The sequence below is a fragment of the Dama dama genome, chromosome 22 (genome assembly GCF_033118175.1).
Source record: "Dama dama isolate Ldn47 chromosome 22, ASM3311817v1, whole genome shotgun sequence".
Taxonomy (NCBI): domain Eukaryota; kingdom Metazoa; phylum Chordata; class Mammalia; order Artiodactyla; family Cervidae; genus Dama; species Dama dama.
Window position 1 is genome coordinate 31,001,055 of NC_083702.1, and position 18,633 is coordinate 31,019,687.

The following is an 18,633-nucleotide window of genomic DNA, read 5'->3' on the forward strand; positions in this document are numbered from 1 at the left end:
TTGGTTGCTAAGTCTCATAAGCGTTTCCTCTGTTTCTGAGCTAACAATTTAGAATTTCATGGCAGTGGAATTCTGATGGTATTTGGAGCAGTCTTCCACTGGAAACATCTATATCAAGACTGGTGTTGATTTCCAGGCATGATGTGTATCTGACAGGCTGAGCTCATGTGCATCTTCTACAGTTTGTGAAATTAGAAATAATGACTGTTTTCCTTATTTAGAGGGAAAACAACTTTTCTCAGAAAAATGGATTGCTATTGCTAATATTTAATTACAAGTTTATGTTATTCTAGAACATTAAACATAGATCAGCTTATTATCCAATTCAATTTTTGCTTTTTAAGAAAGTGCAATTTGAAGATGCCAGATAAAAATAGTGTGCCTAACCAGAAAACATGCAAAGAATTGATTTTATACTTTTATTAAAAAAATCTACCAGGGACCACTAACTGATTTTTCTTTTTTTAACAATACATTTCCATGGTAGAGACTGCTGAAATTTCTACCCAAACATGCACCTCTTGAATGATGAAAATATTGTCTTTTGGTATTGATCAACTCATGACAGAATATCACAGAAAGAGATGCAACAATTTTTAAAAAGTAGATTTATGCCACATTTAGTATTTATTTTAAAATGTTAATTGACCATCTTGTATTAAATGGGGGCTTCCCTGGTGACTCAAATGGTAAAGAACCTGCCTGCAATGCAGGAGACCTAGGTTTGATCACTCGGTCAGGAAGATTCCCTGGAGAAGGAAATGACAACACACTCCAGTATTCTTACCTGGGAAAGCCCATGGACAGAAGAGCCTGGAGGGCTACAGTTCATGGGGTTGCAAAGAGTCAGACACAACTGAGTGACTAACACTTTTCACTTTCACTATTAAATGGAGAAGTCTTTGCCAATGAGTTTACATTCTAAAAGATGAACTTAGGAAAGAAATAAGTACTATGTAAGGCATGTCTTAACAAATTATGGCTCATAGACCAAACCTGGCCCACCACATATTTGTGTAATTATAGTTTCATTAGCATACAGTCATGCCCATTTCTCACTATATGCCCATTCCTTAACTGCAAAGTTAAGTAGTTAAGACGGCATAAAAACTTTGGTTCCCAAAGCCTAAAATATTTCCAACCTGGCCCTTACAGAAAAATTGACTGGTGCATTGTGTTGGTGTCTATAAGTGATTTTTAAAAAGCAGGGTAAATTTTCATGTAGAATGATCAGGGATGTGCCTTTGAGGAAGTAACATCTGAATTGACCTGAAGACAGTGAGGAAGAGAACTCTGTAGATTTGCAAGAAAAAAACCCAGACAAAGAGAAGAGGAAGTGAAATCAAATGAGAGAGTGCTTGTCACATCTGAGGTGACGAACAGCAGGAAGAGGAGGGAAGCTGAAGACTGTTGAGGGAGGGGGAGAGTGGTGAGGGGGGGTTGTCAAAGATCACAAAAGGGCAGCTAATGGAGGAGCTTCTCCATCCATATAGTGACTTTTCTTTTACTCTAAGTGAGACTGAATCCCCGGGAGGGACAGAGCTGAGGAGTGACGTGGTTTATCTTCTATCTTAATAAGAGACTTCCAGCCACCGGTGGAAGTTAAACTGAAGGGTAAGTGTGGTGGGAAAGGTAAGCTCAGATGGGTTAATGGCAGCAGTCCATGGTAGCTTAGACCAGGGTGGTGGTGGTAGGGCAAGTAATAAGTACTTAAATTCAAGATGCATAGTAAAAGAGTACCAACAGCATCTGCTGATAGACTGGATGTGCTGTGTGGGAGAAAAAGATAGACAAAGCTTTGGTTCCAAGCAATGAAAGAAACATAATGCAGGTTACTGAGATGTGACTACAGGAAGAGTAGGTGGTGTTGGAAGGAACCAAGATTTATTTATTTATATCTTTTCATAGCTTTTATTTTTAGTTTAATAAATCAGGAATAGAGATTTACCAAAAAAAAAAAAAAAGGAAAAAAAAAAAGCTCTTTGAATAGGTGAAGACACAGAAGCAGTTCCTAGAGCAGCAGCTGATAATTAACTCATATCTTACTCCATGGCTTCTAGTCAATTTCAAGACACTTTATTTGTATCTCTGGTTCATCTTTTTTCTCCTTCATTTTAGCCTAAAGCTTCCAGTTCTTCTCGCCCTTCCCCTCTGAGTCCAGGTGCGGGAATGTAGGCCTCATGGACATACATCCACAGCTGCCAAGACTTTGCTTTGAACATGCAAATAGCCTGAGAAGGCTATTACTATCCAACTATGAGCATCCAAGTGATAGTGTCGAGTCAGCAATGAGATATCTGAGTTGAGTTCAGGGAAGTAGCCCAGGCTGGAGACAAAAATTTGCAAATCATTTTGCCATAGTGATTATAAACTGAGACTGACTGAAATGACCTGTGAATAAATGTACAGAGAAAAATAGTAGTGTAGAAATACAAGAATTCCAAAGTTTCATGTGTAAGATGGTGAGGAGGAACCAACAGTGATACCAAGAAGGTGTAACTGGGAAGGTAGGGAGGGAAACAGAAGAATGTGGAGTTCTGGAAGCTGAGTGGAGAAGCTGATTGAAGGTGGAAGGGGAGATGTATTGTCTCAAATGCTGCTGAGGTCAAAATGAGGACTGAGACTTGAACTTCAGATTTGGAAATGGAGATGTCCTTGTGGACCAGGTAAAAGGCTGTTTCAGTACAGAGACAATAGCCCAACTAGAGTGGGTTCAAGAGAATAATGGGATATTCAAGGAAATAATGTAACTACGGAGCAAATGAAGACAGAATAAACAACACTTGAGAAGTTTTTCAGTGAAGTCAGAGAAACGAGGCAGTTGCTAGAGGGAGACATGGAGTCAAGAGAGAATTTTCTTTTTCTTTAAATAGGACCTATCAATATTTTAATATCTATGCTAATAGAAATAATCTCTTTAAAAAAGAACATTACCAGCATGAGGGCCTTAAGTAAGTGAGAGGGGTGGAATTCAGTATGTAAGTGGAAGCTTCATCCATGGCACATGAATGAAGATAAGCATATGAACACACAAAAAGATGGTGTGGTAGGATTGGTGGTAGACCCATGTAGATGTTGTCTCTCAATTTGACTCATTTTTCTACAGAACAAGTATGTCAGTCATCAGTTCAAAGTGAGAAACTAGGAAAATGGATGAGGAAATGAATTTTAAGGAAATGAGTAGAATTCTACTGGCCACACTAAGGATGTACTTACGGTCGATGGTCCTATTTTAAGGTAAGCCCCATCACCATGATTGGATGCTTTTTTTTGTTTTTTTGTTTTTTAAAAAAAGCTCTGCTTTCCTCTTTTGGTGTATATGGAAACTAGATGGGGAGTGGTATTTAGCCAAGGATGGAAATTTGTTCTCGATGTCTGTGAGTCTGTTTTTGTTTTGTAGGTAAGTTCATTTCTTTCACATTTTAGATTTCACATATAAATGATATCATGTGGTACTTGTCTTTCTCTGTCTGACTTACTTCATTTAGCATGATAATCTCTAGGTCCATTCATGCTGCTGCAAATGGCATCATTTCATTCTTTTTATGGCCGAGCAGTATTCCATTGTGTGTGTGTGTGTGTGTGTGTGTGTATCTTCTTTATCCATTCTTCTGATAGACATTTAGGTTGCTTCCATGTCTCGACCATTGTACCTAGCACTCCTGTGAACACTGGGGTGCATGACTCTTTTCAAAATTACAGTTTTGTATGAATACATACTCAGGAGTGGGGTTGTTGGATGATATAGCACTGTATTTTTAGTTATTTGAGGAATTTCCATACTGTTTCCCATAGTGACTGTATCAATTTACATTAAAACTTTATTTTTTTTTTCAATTTACATTAAAACTTTAAAATAGAACCTTTAAAACACCCAGATTTCCCAAGCACAAGTCATACTAATTAAATTAGAATGCCTGCAAATGGGCACACAACATGAGTGTGTCTTTCCAGATTCCTAGGTGATTTCAATGTCAGCAGAGTTTGGCAGCTATTACAATAGAGTCAACCTTGTATTATACCATTTGGTGAGAATTAAAGTAGGACAAATTGATCTTGGCGAAAAGGCAGATTTATTCTGAAAATATCTCTACATAAATGGGGAGCAGGAAATGAAAACAACATCGAGAACAATAACAAAAACAGCTGTTGGAAATCAGCCGGAAATGGTGAGGTTATTACGATAAGAAAGTTGACAATTTGAGAATGTGAGAGGGTGCTTTAGTTTAGATGATTAGCTCTAGTACCCATGGGACCTTGTGCCAGAGACTTCATCCTCGGGCTACTCATTTATAAAATGGAATCAAAATATATTCCTTTCAACTACTAATAGAATATGAATGCTCTTGGCAGAGTTCCCTTAATAAATATACATTCCTCCATTGAAAACATTTTGTAACTTCTCCATAAATGCTTATGTAATATTCCTTCATTATAGAATTTTTTGGTATATGTTTTCATATATGTGTAATAATTTAAATGTTATATGTAGTTTGTAATATATGTGTGCATTTATTTATTTATCTATCCACCTAACTCTCTATCAGATAAGAGCAAAAGAGAATAAGCAATATGCTTTGTATGTGTAAGAATTTTGCCAGGAGTTGATGTTAGTTTCATTACTTTCCTCCCAAAGTCACTGTTTGATAAAATATGACTGTATTAAGCTCCCATCTTCTCTTGCATTGTGAGAGGATTGTAAATAGCATTTCTAGAGAAGGGAAGGAGAAAAGAGGTCACTTCTTGTCTTCTAGCTTCATTTTGGGAAGGCTGAACAGTTCAATGATTTAAAATCATAATCTGGAGTGAGTCATAAATGGGGCTGAGTTTTATTGTATTTCCTTTTCTCCCAATCTTTTAAAATCTTTCAGGGTGGTTGAAGTCATATGTTCACCAATTGTACCATTAGTACCTGGCCCATAATGAGGATTACTGTTAAGTACTGCTAAGTCACTTCAGTTGTGTCCGACTCTGTGCGACCCCATCCCTGGGATTCTCCAGGCAAGAACACTGCAGTGGGTTGCCATTTCCTTCTCCAATGCATAAAAGTGAAAAGTGAAAGTGAAGTCGCTCAGTTACGTCTAACTTTTCGCGACCCCATGGACTGCAACCTACCAGGCTCCTCCGTCCATGGGATTTTCCAGGCAAGAGTACTGGAGTGGGGTGCCATTGCCTTCTCCGATTAGTATGTGTTTAATAAATGGCTCAGATGGTAAAGAATCTGCCTGCAATGCAGGAGACCCAGGTTCAATCCTGAGTTGGGAAGATCCCCTGGAGAAGGAAACAGCTACCCATGGGTCTCTGAGAGTTGGCATCACTGAGTGACTGACACAATAGTCACTATCAATATCCATAATTTATAGCCACTTTAACCGGGGCAATTTACTGTTTTCTTAGTCAATATTATTATTAGAAGAATTAAAAGCAATGTAAGACATAGAGAACTGACTTGGGGTTGCCAAGGGGGTAGGTGGTTGGGGAGGAATGAACTGAGAGTTTGGGATTAGCAGTTGCAAACTCTTTTATATAGAATGGTTAAACAACAAGGTCATACTGGATAGTATGAGTGTGCAAGTGCGTATGTGTTCAGTCGTGTCCGACTCTTCGCGACTCCATGGATTGCGGCCCTCCAGGCGCCTCTGTCAATGGAATTTTCTAGGCACGGATACTGCCATTTCCTACTCCAGGGGATCTTCCCCTCCCGGCGATCAAACCCGTGTCTCTTGCATCTCTGGTGTAGGCCGGCAGATTCTTTACCACTGTGCCACTTGGGAAGTGTATATTGCACAGGGAACTATATTCAATATCCTATGATAAATCATAATGGAAAATAATATGAAGAAGAATGATTTAATCTCTTTGCTGTACAGCAGAAATTAGCACGTTATAAATCAACTATAGTTTAATTTTTAAAAAAAAAAAAAACCTGAACTTCAAATAAAAAAAGTCATGTGTGAAGAAGCACAAAAATTCCTAACATTGGAAAAATTGGTATTTTATGATTTTTCACAATTTTCCGGACACTGTTTACTCAGGACATAAAGATTGCAAGGATAGGTATTTAATTTCCTCTGATAAAGAGTCTGGCAGGAAGTTGGGAAAAAAAAAGAGGGATTGTTCCTTAAGGGCTCAAAGTTATTTAAGACATGAACACCACTAGGATAGAGACCTATTTTTTCATGAGCCAGTGACCTATTGTCCCTTCCTACGATTTGCTGAATGTAATCTTTGCTCAAGAGGAGTCACAGAGAGCCAGTTTTGTAGGATTCCAAGAGGAGCCTTCCAGCGGTGAGGAGCCAATGGCAACATTCTGCAATACTCTCAGGAAATCTACTGCTTTATGGGTGAAACCGGCCCTCCCAAAGTATCTTTAATGGCATGCTGTTATTTCACACGCAGCTATTAAACTGTCTACATGAGAAAGAGACCTTAGCTCCAGAGGTCTCTTTGGTCCCTTTCACTTTGATTCTTCTGGCTATTATAAACAAAAATAAATTCAGTTTGAAATTGTCAAGTCTTGTAAAAGGCCCAGAAAATTTCAGGTCAGTTAACAAAAACCCCGTTAAGCAGTCTCTTGGCACAATTCTCTAATACTTAACACGTTTCTCTGGGCCATAAATTAAATAAGCCCTCACAGGAGTTTAAAGAGCACATTTAGGGGATGGTCTTCGACAAAAAAAAAGCCAGAGAAGGATATGTTGATCCGGGGGAAAGTATAATTTAATACCATTTATCTTCAAGTTACCAAAACCTTGTGTTTCACAAAATTACTTGACATGTACCAACACTAGTTTATTCTTGGTAGATAAAAGCATTGACATCCTCAAAGAGTGATTATGCTTGACTGTAAAGGTCTTGTTCTGTCAAGTATGTAGATGACAAGGAGCAAGAAGAATTCTTTTCTCTCTACATCTAACCAAGCACTGGCAGAAGCTTCCAATGTGGCTTCGAAAGGCAAACTTAGCAACATGGTCTCCCCTTTGATCAGAGAGCATAAATCTTTTTAAAACTTTGTATTAAAGAGTTATACAGAAAGGAGACATTTTAGTTAGTGCTTCTTTTTTTTAAGAGTTGAAAACTTATATCCATTTATCTTCTGTAGTATTTAAAATCTGATCTTTTTAACTAACTTATTAATGGTGTGATATTTGGTAACTTACCTTAACTGTTTGAGTGTATTAGCCTTTTTGGAGTAACCATAAAGACTGAATGAACTAATGTGGGCAATATGCCCAAAACATAACAGTTTCTCACTGAAATGCAAATCAAAACTACAATGAGGTACCACCTCACACCAGTCAGAAAGGCCATCACTAAAAAGTCTACAAGCAATAAATGCTGGAGAGGGTATGAAGGAAAAGAAACACTTCTACACAGTTGGTGGGAATACAAGTTGGTGCAGCCACTATGGAAAACAGTATGGAGGTTCTCAGAAAACTAAAAATAAAATTATCATATGATCCAACAATCCCACTATTGGGTGTATATACAGACAAAACTGTAATTTAAAAGATACATGTAGTCCTATGTTTATAGCAGCACTATTCACAATAGCTAAAACATGGAAATAATGTCCATAAATGTCCTAAATGTCCATAAACAGATGAATGGATAAAGAAGATGTGGTTCATATATTCAATAGAATACTACTCAGCCATAAAAAAAGAACAAAATAATGCCATTTGTAGCAACATAGATACAACTAGAGATTATCATAGTAAGTGAAGTCAGTCAGAAAGACAAATACTATATGATATCATTTATATTTGGAATCTAAAAGATGAAACAAATGAACCTATCTATGAAACAGAAAAACTCATAAACATAGAGAACAGGTTGGTGGTTGCCAAGGGGGAGAGGTTTAGGGGAGGGGTGGAGTGGGAGGTGGGGTTTAGCTGATGTAGCTTTTATATAGAGAATGGATAAACATCAAGGTGCTACAGTATAGCACAGAGAACTATATTCAGTATACTATGGTAAACCATGGGCTTCCCTGGCAGCTCAGCAGATAAAGAATCTGCCTGCAACACAGAAGACCCCGGTTCGATTCCTGGGTCGGAAAGATCTGCGGAGAAGGGATAGGCTGCCCACTCCAGTATTCTTGGGCTTCCCTGGTAGCACAATTGGTAAAGAATCTGCCTGCAATCTGGAAGACCTGAGTTCGATCCCTGGGTTGGGAAGATCCCCTGGAGAAGGGAACAGCTACCCACCCTAGTATTCTGGCCTGGAGAATTCCACAGACCATATTATTCATGGGGTCACAAAGAGTCAGACACGACTGAGTGACTTTAACTTTCACATGGTAAACCATAATGGAAAAGAATATAAAAAATGTATATATATATCACTTTGCTCTACAGAAGAAGTTAAGGCAACACTATAAATCAACTATAGTTCAGTTAAAATACTGATTAAAAATCACAGAAAAACAATTATTCAATGCTAGAATAGAGGTACAATTCTATAAGGGATGAATAATCTGACTATTTCAATAAATTCAGTAGTGTGAGAGGTAGGGGAACTATGTAGACTAAAGTAAATTAAGAGAGCAATCATGCAGTTTATGAACTTTTTTGATTCTTATCATCTGAATAGATCAACTGTAAGAGAAAAATTTGAGGCAACTGGAAACATTTGAATATAGATTGAGTATTAGAATATTTAAGAAATTATTGTTATTTGGGGGATATAGTAATATTTAGGTGTTCATATTTTTTAAATCTTACTATGAATATAAAATACTTCGTGAGGAAAAAATCATATCTCACTAAACATTTATTTCTACTTACTAAATTTAGTGACTTGAAAAGTACAGATACTTTCTGGAACCAGTTTATTTAGTCACTGCATCTCATTCTTTTTTTTTTTTTTTACTTTTTATTGAAGTATAGTTGATTCACAATGTTGTGTTAGTTTCAGGTATACAAAAAAGTGATTCAGTCACATATATAAATCTATTCTTTTTCAGATTCTTTTCCATTACAAGTTATTACAAAGTATCCAATATAGTTCTTTGTGCTATACAGTAGGTCCTTGTTGGTTATCTGTTTTATATATAAAAGTGTGTATAGGTTAATCCCAAACTCCTAATTCCTAATTTATCCCTCTACTTCATCCCTTTTGGTAACTGTAAATTCATTTTCTATGTCTGTGAGTCTATTTCTGCTTTGCAAATAAGTTCATTTATATCATTTTTTTAAGTTCCACATATAAGTGATATTTAGGATAGCTGTCTTTCTCTGTCTCACTAACTTCATTTAGAATGATAATCTCTAGGTCCATTCATGTTGCTGCAAATGGCATTATTTCATTATTTTTCATGGCTAAGGAGTATTCCATTTTGTGTGTGTGTCTCCATTCATCTTCTTTACCTGTCCATCTGTCAGTGGACAGTTAGGTTGGGAATGAGGTTCCCAACCTAAATGAAGTTGGGAAACTGAGATCTTATCTGCTGTAGGTGTGCTCTCCCTCTGAATTCCTACTCCTTTAGTGGTAGGAACTTTTGCTCGACCATTATGTGTCTTGTAGGTTGAGGTCCCTGAGAAACAAAATCTAACATGGAGATCAAGATGCAGGAGGGATTTTATGGAGGCTCTTAGGAGCAACGCTTTTGAAAGAGAGAGTAAGAAGCAGAACTCAATGGAGGAAAAAGTCAAACTTCCAGACAGTTTCAGCAAAAGCCTCAGCCAGCTCTGTGGGAAATTCTAAAGGACTTCACAGCTACCTTAGATTGAAAGGAGAAAGATGATCTTTCTGTTCCCAGGCCAAACAGTTTTTAGATACAGGTCATCTTCAAAGAGAAATTGACTTGGGCAAGAATTGTACGGTCAAGGCAATATTTGAAGGAGGCTGACCCGAGGGGCTGTGGGCAGGCAGTACTCTTGGCATTAAGGGTAGAAAGTCCTTCATCATAGCAAGAGAATATGAGCTGCATATCTTGGTGTTTACTGGTGCCTGGGCAGGAGGGTTCTGGAAGCCTAGTACGCCTTCAAGGAACAAGCAGTGTGACCTTGACAACTGATGCCATGACTGTACTACAGTGAGCAGATGTTATTTCCATATCCTCATAGGTCTATGCTGATACAAGTGAGCACAAGCAGATATTTATCTATTTGGTCAATGAATAACAAGGTTTCATATTCACGTGTAAAAGGACATCAAGCACTTGTGAGTGATGCACGGAGTACTCCCTTGGTATAGGTGCTCAACAGGACTGCTGGATGAGTAAGGGGGGGAGTTGCTAAGGTCCTGCTGTCATTGAAGGGGACACAGAGGTGTTAACTGGTCTTCTGGCCCCAGGAGGCTTTATGGAGGAAGCAGTAGTCACAGGAAAAAGCGCCAAACTTGGGTATGTTTTCAGACACAGATTTGGCAAAGAAGTTCAAAATAAGAACCATTTCAAGAGGGCTAGATTGAATAGATCAAGGAAAAGGGAAAGTGTTAGTCGCTCAGTTGTGTCCTACTCTGCAACCCTCTGGACTGTCAACCGCCAGGCTCCTCTGTCCATGGGAGCTCTCCTGGCAAGAATACTGGAGTAGGTAGTCATTCCCTTCTCCAGGAGATTTTCTCAACCCAGGAATTGAATCTGGGTCTCCCACATTGCAGGCTGATTCTTTACTGTCTGAGCCACCAGACTGAAGAAGGTCTTCTGTAAATCCAAATCATAAAAGGAAAGCCATGGGGAGTGACCTGGTGGAGTACATTGGTTACTTAAAATCATGAGATTTTAAGGAACATATTTGGATATCATAGACCCAGTAAGGCACACAGAAGGTGTTATGGGCAGTCCTACTCCTTCCCCATAATGGTAACATGAGGTCAGGAGTGCTGGAGGGTGAGATTTGAGGAAGGGGTTGTTTCAATAATTATGTGAAATGATTAATTTAGCTGCGGTAATTAATGAAGCAGAAATTATAGGCAGAAAGAATTTTGAGAATTTGTTGAACAGCATAGTTAATTTTCCCTTCATTGGAGATAATGAATATAGGGCTTCAAATCACTTGGGGTTCTATATAGCTAGGACACAGTTACGAAGACTGAGTCTTTAAAAAAATATTTATTTATCTTTTTAATTGTTCCAAGTTTTAGTTGGAGCTCACAGCTTCTTTAGTTGTGGCATGAGAACTCTTAGTTGCAGCATGTAGGATCTAGTTCCCTGACCAAGGATTAAACCCAGGCCCCCTGCACTGGGATCATGGAGTCTTAGCCAGTGGGCCACCAGGGAAGTCCCAATACTGAGTTGTTTTTTTAAGGCCCTGAGTGGTGGACATTTTTTTTTTATATATATATATATATTTTTTTTTTGGTTATGCTGGGTCTTCGTTGCCACCTGTGGGCTTTCTCTAGTTGCAGTGAGGTGGGACTACTCTTCGTTGCGGAGCATAAACTTCTTATTGTGATGGCTTCTCTTGTTGAGGATCTCTAGGTTCATAGGCTTCAGTAGTTGCAACACCCAGGCTCAAATAGTTGTGGTGCATGGGCTTAGTTGCATGTGGGATCTTCCCAGACCAGGGATCAAACCTATGTTCCCTGCATTGGCAGGGGGACTCTCATCCACTGTACCACCAGGGAAGCCCAATACTGAGTTTTGAAAAGAAACATTCCTTTTTTTTCCCTAAAGACACCAGGATAAGATTTTACAGATTTGGAAATGACTCTAGAGATCATTAACTGCAACTGTTTTATTTATAGGTAAGTTAGGGCTTCCCCGGTGGCTCAGAAAGAATCCGCCTGCCATGCAGGAGACCTGAGTTTGATCCCTGGGTTGGGAAGATCCCCTGGAGAAAGGAATGGCTACCCACTCCACTCTCTTGCCTGGAGAATTCCTTGGACAGAGGAGCCTGGCAGGCTATAGTCCATAGGATCACAAAGAGTCAGACACGACTAAGCAACTAACACATTCACTTTCTTACCAGGTACAGCAGCCACAAAGTAGGACAAGTAAGGGTCTCTGATTCTCAGGATACTTCCTTCCCCATTTCTCTTGTATGCAAAGACAAGAATGTGGGTTATCTACAATCCTGGACTGTAGTATGACATTTACAAAAGGATATAAAAAATCAAAGAGTCAAAAATATTTAATACCAGCCCTGTACCTCTATAATATATCTGGGGCACCACTCTGGGTTCCAGTCAGAACCATCTGATGACCTTTTAGAAGTTTTTAGTATTTTGAAATACAGATTTCAAAGTACATTTTTAAAAAGTTTCATAAGTGATTTCATTGCTAAGAAGAAAAGTTTAAGATATAACTATTCTAAGAAATCAAAAAAACAAAAGGAATATGTCAAAGATATTATACCCACAGGAAAAATTGTATTATGCATGTGAAAACCAAATGAAATATCTTTTACATGTATATCTGTGCATTCTCTGAAATCCTTTACTTGTGTGAAGTTATTTGCAGGAATCCTGGCTTTATTAGAGCATTTTATAGACAGACTCAACTTGGCTCAGAGCCCCTCTTCACTGCCTCTCCAAGAGGCTAGAGAGGATGTAAGTTTCATAACTCCCCTGGTGTAAAGTGTTATGCTTATGAAATATCTAAAATAGCATATTTATGCAGAAATAACATGTATTGAGAACAAGCCAGTTGTTGGAGAATATTTAAAGGTATGTAAGGGTTTCCAATATTTTTATATTTGACAGTTATGTAAGTCAGTGTTCCAACAATAAACAGATGGCTCATTCAGAACAGGGTAATTTGAGGATGGCTTAATAATGGGTCTATTTACAGGGATGTGGGTCAGGTACAGAACAACCACAAAGACTAGTCAACCTGGTTAGGGTCAGGAGAGCTATTACCATTCTTTATCCCAAAGGAACGACAGGAAGAAGTTTCTAGAATGAGAACTAAGAGCATGGAGGATGTTACCTTGAAAGAAGTAGTGACCTTAGGTCAAGGGACAGAACCAGTTCAAGGTGGCTCCACTGGTAAGAAGGCAGCAAGGGAATACACACTCTGATCTAACCCTCTTCTTTCCCTCCAGATCTCTTGTCATGGATCTCCATTGGCCAAAGCCATCAAAGGGTCAAACTATAAGAGAGTGGAGGGGGCAGAGGGCAAGTATCCAGCACAGGAGTCCAGTGGGAAAAGCTGAGGCCTTAGAAGGGTTAGCATCTATTGACAACATCGTTCATTTACTCATCAAGCATTTACTGAGGAACTTCTCAGCAGTTAAGAATCCATGCTTCCATTGCAGAAGGCTCAAGTTCAATCCCTGGTTGAAGATCCCACGCACCTCGCAGTGTGGCCAAAATAAATAAATAATAAAATTAAAAAACTATTTACTGAGTATTCACTCTATATCAGGCACTATTACTAGTTGTTGAGAACCCAAAGATGAATTAACACCAAGTCCGAGATAGAAAGAAGCTCACAGGCTAGATGGAGGGGATCACAAATCAATGCAAGAGTGAAAATTGTATCTAGGTGGAAGGTTAAAATTCAAAATAAATGACAAAACTTCCGAAGGAGGATTTCTGTAACTGTTTTCAAGAGTATATTTTCCTCCCAAGATTCCCTAAAGATAACAGGAAATCCACTTTCCAGGAAGAACCTTGACTCTGATGGGTGATCAGGGAGGAAAAACAATATCAGGATGTTACATCAAGACTTGATAGCAAGGAGTTTATAAAAGTTGATAAAAATGTCCAATTAAAGAAGTGCTGAAGCAATATGGATGTTTTCCTACATCTAGGAAAATCTCTGTGTGTTTATGTATATAGGGTGGCGGAGCACTTATGCAGGGGTGCCAAGATAGAAGAAGGACGGGAAGGGAAGTGTTTGCAACACATGTAGATTCTGTGTCAGATGTCACTAGGATAACTTCTTTAGGGAAACTCCCCGTATAACTTAGAAGTCAATGAGGCCTTTCCTGTCCCTTCTGTTGGATCATGAAATTTCTCCCTCCCTCTCCCACCATATCAACCTATGCCCAGAACTTGGTCCCCACCCTGACCAGATTCTACACGTACACACACATTCTATCACATCAATTTCCCCAAAAGCCATTGTGATACCTTTTATAGATTTCACAGAAACATTTTGTTAAGGTGGTATGGGGGATAATCATGAAAAAATGTCCCACAGTGATCAGCCAACATACTTACCTGTTTCTCCTTCTCACATCTCCTCTTCTCTTTCCAGATTCTTCAAAGGCACTTTAATTATTTCCTTCTTTTATTGTTTAAGTCTTTATTGAATTTGTTACAATACTGTTTGTTTTATGTTTTGGTTTTTTGGCCACAAGTCCCTGACCAGGGACTGAACCCACATCCCCTGCAATGGAAGGCAAAGTCTTAACCACTGGACTGCCAGGTCAGTCCCTTCTATTGTTAATCCAGTTAAAAAAAAAAAAGTAGTGGGTCTCAAACTTTAGCATTACCACAGTCATCTAGAGAACTTGTTAAAATACAGATTTTTAAGGCCTGAGAATTTTAAATTTTAACAAGTTCCCAGAGCATGTTGATGGTGCAAGTCTGGGGACCCCACTCCAATACTATGGCTTTAAGTTACAACACAACTCATCTCTGAAAACTGTTTTCACTTTTTGGTGATGTCATTTCACTATTGATGTCCAGAGCAGGTACAGATGGATGATTTCAGAACGACAGCTCCAGTAACTCTGGGAAAGAATATCTCTCACTAGACTGGATTTGTCCTCTACCTTGGCCACCCTGAAAATGTTGTGTCAGAGCATGGTCCTCCATTGAGTTGAACCAAGGAAACTCAAAACTAAATTACAACATATTCCTTGATTCAGTTAGTTAAATGAGAATCAAGGGAAGATAGAGACTAGAGATCATTACTTGATTTTAAATATTAGTCTGCTACTTGATAACGCTGACAAGTATTTCACATAACTCTTCCATGCAGTAGGAAAAAAATAAAACCTCAGCCTGAAAGCAAGTTTTGAACTTTAAAGAGATGATAAAATTCAGCAAAAATTTGTGTAACAAGTGACCCTTTGATTTATTGCATTTCACTTGACAAGTATTTATCAATTCCTCACACATGCAAAACCCTCCATTGTCCCGGAAGAATATAATATTTAGGGGACGGAAACAAACATATGCACAGAAAACAAATGAGGGGACTTTCCTGGTGGTCCAGTGGCTAAGACTCTGCACTCCCAGTGCAGGAGACCCCGGTTTGATCCCTGGTCAGGGAACTAGATCCCGCATGCTGCAACAAAGACCCAACTCACCCAAATAAATAAATATTAAAAAAAAAAAAAAAGAAAAGAAAACAAATGAGAAGTGAACAAATAAATGACAGAAAAGAAAATCATTGCATCTATGTGGAGTAAGGACACAGCTGACCTCAAGGTACATAGCTAAACATAGATTCTATAGTTTGTACATTATTTAAATCTTTGGTTGGTAATATGTGTTTGGGATGGAAGAGTAACCACATAGAGAAGCACCAACTTAGGGTACGCTAGTCTCTAACAGCCTGTGTTGGCTGCCAGTATCTACCTACAAGAAACAGAGCACCCGGCCAGCAGCAGAGCATAGAAAGAAGGTCTTGTCTTTTTACAAGCTATCTTGAGGAGGTGGTCTGGTTTCAATCTCATTGCCAAGGTCTCCATGAGTTTGTGTCTTTGCTTGGTTTTAGATTTTCCCTTATAGTTTTGAAATGACAAATGCAAGCTCCTCCAGCCTTTTTTCTCACATTTGGGTTTGGAAGGAAGGAGGAGGGAAGATTCTAATTAAGCTTGTCCTTTGTTTCCTTCTGGGAAAGCTTGAAACCACAACCTTTCCCAGAACAGCCTAGCAGAATTTAATTTACATATTTTTAGCCATGAGTTATGTGGCCATCTCTAGGTGCAAGGAAAGATGAAAATGTATTTAGCTAGGCACATTCCCATCCCACCTTGGGCTTCCCAGATAGCTCAGTGATAAAGGAATCTGCCTTCCAATGTAGGAGATGCCTGTTTGATCCCTGGGTAGGTAGGGAAGATCTGGAGAAGGAAATGGCAACCCACTCTCCAATATTCTTGCCTGGAGAATCCCATGGACAGAGAAACCTGGCAGACTACAGTCCATGGGGTCTCAAAGAGTCAGACACGACTGAGAACACATGCTCCATTCCCACACCTAACAACATCAGGCTTCCATGACCGGGGGAAAAAAGACAAATAACAAATGTTGGCCACAGAAAGGAAGCCATTTATTACTGTCAGGAGGACACTGCCTTCCTCTGCCTGATCTGCCCTCCTATCAAGATTGACATTTGAGAACATGGAGAATATAGTTAAAATCTTAAGCTCTAGCATCCTCCATCTGTCTGGTTTAATCCTGGCTTGTGTGCATGTGTGCATGCATGCTCAGTCATGTCATCCTCTTTGTGACCCTATGGACTGCAGCCCACCAGGATCCTGGTTTAGGCACTCGTAAAACTGTGTGACCTTGAACAAGTTACTTGCCTGATCTGAGCTTAGCTTTTTTCCACCTTCTTCCCCAGGGTGTTGGTGATTTTAAATGAAGCACAGTACATAGCCCCCTTCTGTTGGGGCCTATTCTTCAGTGAGTGCTCAATAATTTAGAGACTTGGAGCTTTAGTTGCTGAGATCTGTCCCAGGGAAGAAAAAGGGTGAATCTCTTTCAAATGGATGCAGAAAAAGATTATGGGGGGATGGAGGGAGTAAATGATAGGCTAATGCATAGCTCATCACAGCTTCTCAAATTATTGTAGTTGTGTATATAAGCAAATTCTTTCCAGTCTACTTTTAGCCTAGTACTGGTCACACTGCTAACTTTAACAGACTTGAGTGTTTATATGAGCCAATGAAAATGAACTGTATAACTTGGGAAACAGTAGAAGAGATTTAGCGTCCTATTGTAATGCGTGTACTGTGAACTGTTGGCTTTTTTCCTTTCTCTAAATTGTGTTCTCTTCCTTGTGAAATACAGGATGCAAATTTCTAGGTAATTAGCAACAACTTTCGCCTCCGGATTCAGCTCACTTACTTGACAGTAGAATTCATGTTATGATTTTGCTTGACGTTATGAAAAAATAAATGCTGTGTGTGTTTTGGTAGTAGTCCGGTGATGTAGATTGATCTGTGCCAAGGGCCACAGTAAGATGGCAGTGTGCTTATTATGGACTAGCTAGTCATGTGAAGTGATGTGAGCTGGAGTGCCTGCAACGGACTGAAATGAAACAACTGGCTGGAAAGATGAGAGTTAGGGAAGAAACAGAATTCACTGCTGAGGCCCAGAGGTAGGCACCAAAAAGGAAAAAATAAAAGGCATGTTGAGTGGGCAGGGTGGGACCAAGGACTCAGGGGATCCATCTCAAGTACATGCCACAGTGGCCTTGAGAGGCCATGGTGAGACCAAGTGCTGCGGAACTTCGTCATGACCACAGCAGAGTCATGAGCTCTTCAGTCCTTTGTTGAGGGTTTCCATTGCTAAGAGGAAAAAAAATGACTCTCCTTCCCACATTATCCCCCCAAACTCATCTTTATGAGCCTAACCTCCTTTTCCCTTTTATTGAGTGCATACCGACTCCCATTTTACAGGTGAGGAAACAGAGGTCCAAAGGTGTTCTATGATAGTCAAAACCTAAATATCACCTAATTTCTACAGAAGGATAAAGACAGAAAATTTGTGAATTGTACCCAAGTGTAGGTTTCTCATCTCAAAGCTATTTATCAAGATTTTTGTCACTCTTTGGAAAGGTGACAACAGGGAAAATATTTGATGTTCTTGCTTTTTGTTCTTTTTAAAAAATGTATATTTATTTGGTCACAGCACATGAGATCTTAGTTGCATCATGTGAGATCTTTTGTTGCAGTATGCAGACTCTCTAGTTGTGGCACTCAGGTTCCAGAGCGTGCAGGCTCAGTAGTTGTGACGTGTGGGCTTAGTTGCTCTAAAGCATGTAGGATCTTAGTTTCTGGACTAGTGCTTGAACCTTATCCCCTGACTTGCAAGGTGGATTTTTAATCACTGGACCACCAGGGAAGTCCCTCGTTCATGCTTTTCTGATGTCTTGAGCCACAGTGATATTAATATCCATGTGACTGGGTATAAAAATTTACCCTAAGAGGAAAAAAAAGCAGGGAAAATATTAATCTTATTGGCTTACTGCTCCCTCCTATTTATTAAAAAAGACTACTGATCATGAAGGCAAGAGAGAATGGAAAGTGGAAACTAATGAATGTACACACAAGAAGTTAAGGACCTGAAGTATAATTTGTTTTCATATCGTTATGTAATAAAATGTTTTATAAGTGCTGCTGCAAAAAATATGCATTTCCATGCTTGCATATAAATGTCAAAAATATGCTTTTATAATTCAGTCAGGTAGTTGATTATGGGACTGGATTAATAACATGCATTGACAACCTTTATGATGATTATTTCTGGTATCTCTTAATTTTTTATTGCCAAGAAAGTATATCAACACCAAAATTCATGCCTGTGAAATTTATACCATTTTTTAGCTGTTTTGATTTATGATTTGGTTGTTTGTGTGTCTGGCTTAAGTTGTGAGACCAATGGCTAGGATCCTGTTCTCTGGCTGTCTTGCCTCATGCTAAGCATACTGCTGGCTCTGAGCAAATAATAAATTATTTCAGTCGTAAGCCCCAGCATTCTTGTCTCGACAGTCTTCCATGTGGT

The 18,633-nt window shown here is 39.0% G+C and overlaps 1 long non-coding RNA gene across 2 annotated transcripts in view; it reads left to right on the forward strand.

Annotated features, from left to right (window-relative positions):
- The first annotated feature begins 1,441 nt into the window (after positions 1 to 1,441).
- The window catches only part of LOC133043835 (uncharacterized), a 41,058-nt gene continuing 23,866 nt past the window's right edge, over positions 1,442 to 18,633 (forward strand). The window contains exons 1-3 of one of the 2 annotated variants that reach the window (XR_009689775.1): positions 1,442 to 1,614; positions 3,107 to 3,237; positions 12,990 to 13,196. This is a non-coding gene — a long non-coding RNA (uncharacterized LOC133043835). Of the gene's footprint in view, positions 1,615 to 3,106; positions 3,238 to 12,989; positions 13,197 to 18,633 lie in introns of those variants that run through there. The other variant, XR_009689776.1, reaches the window with a different exon arrangement.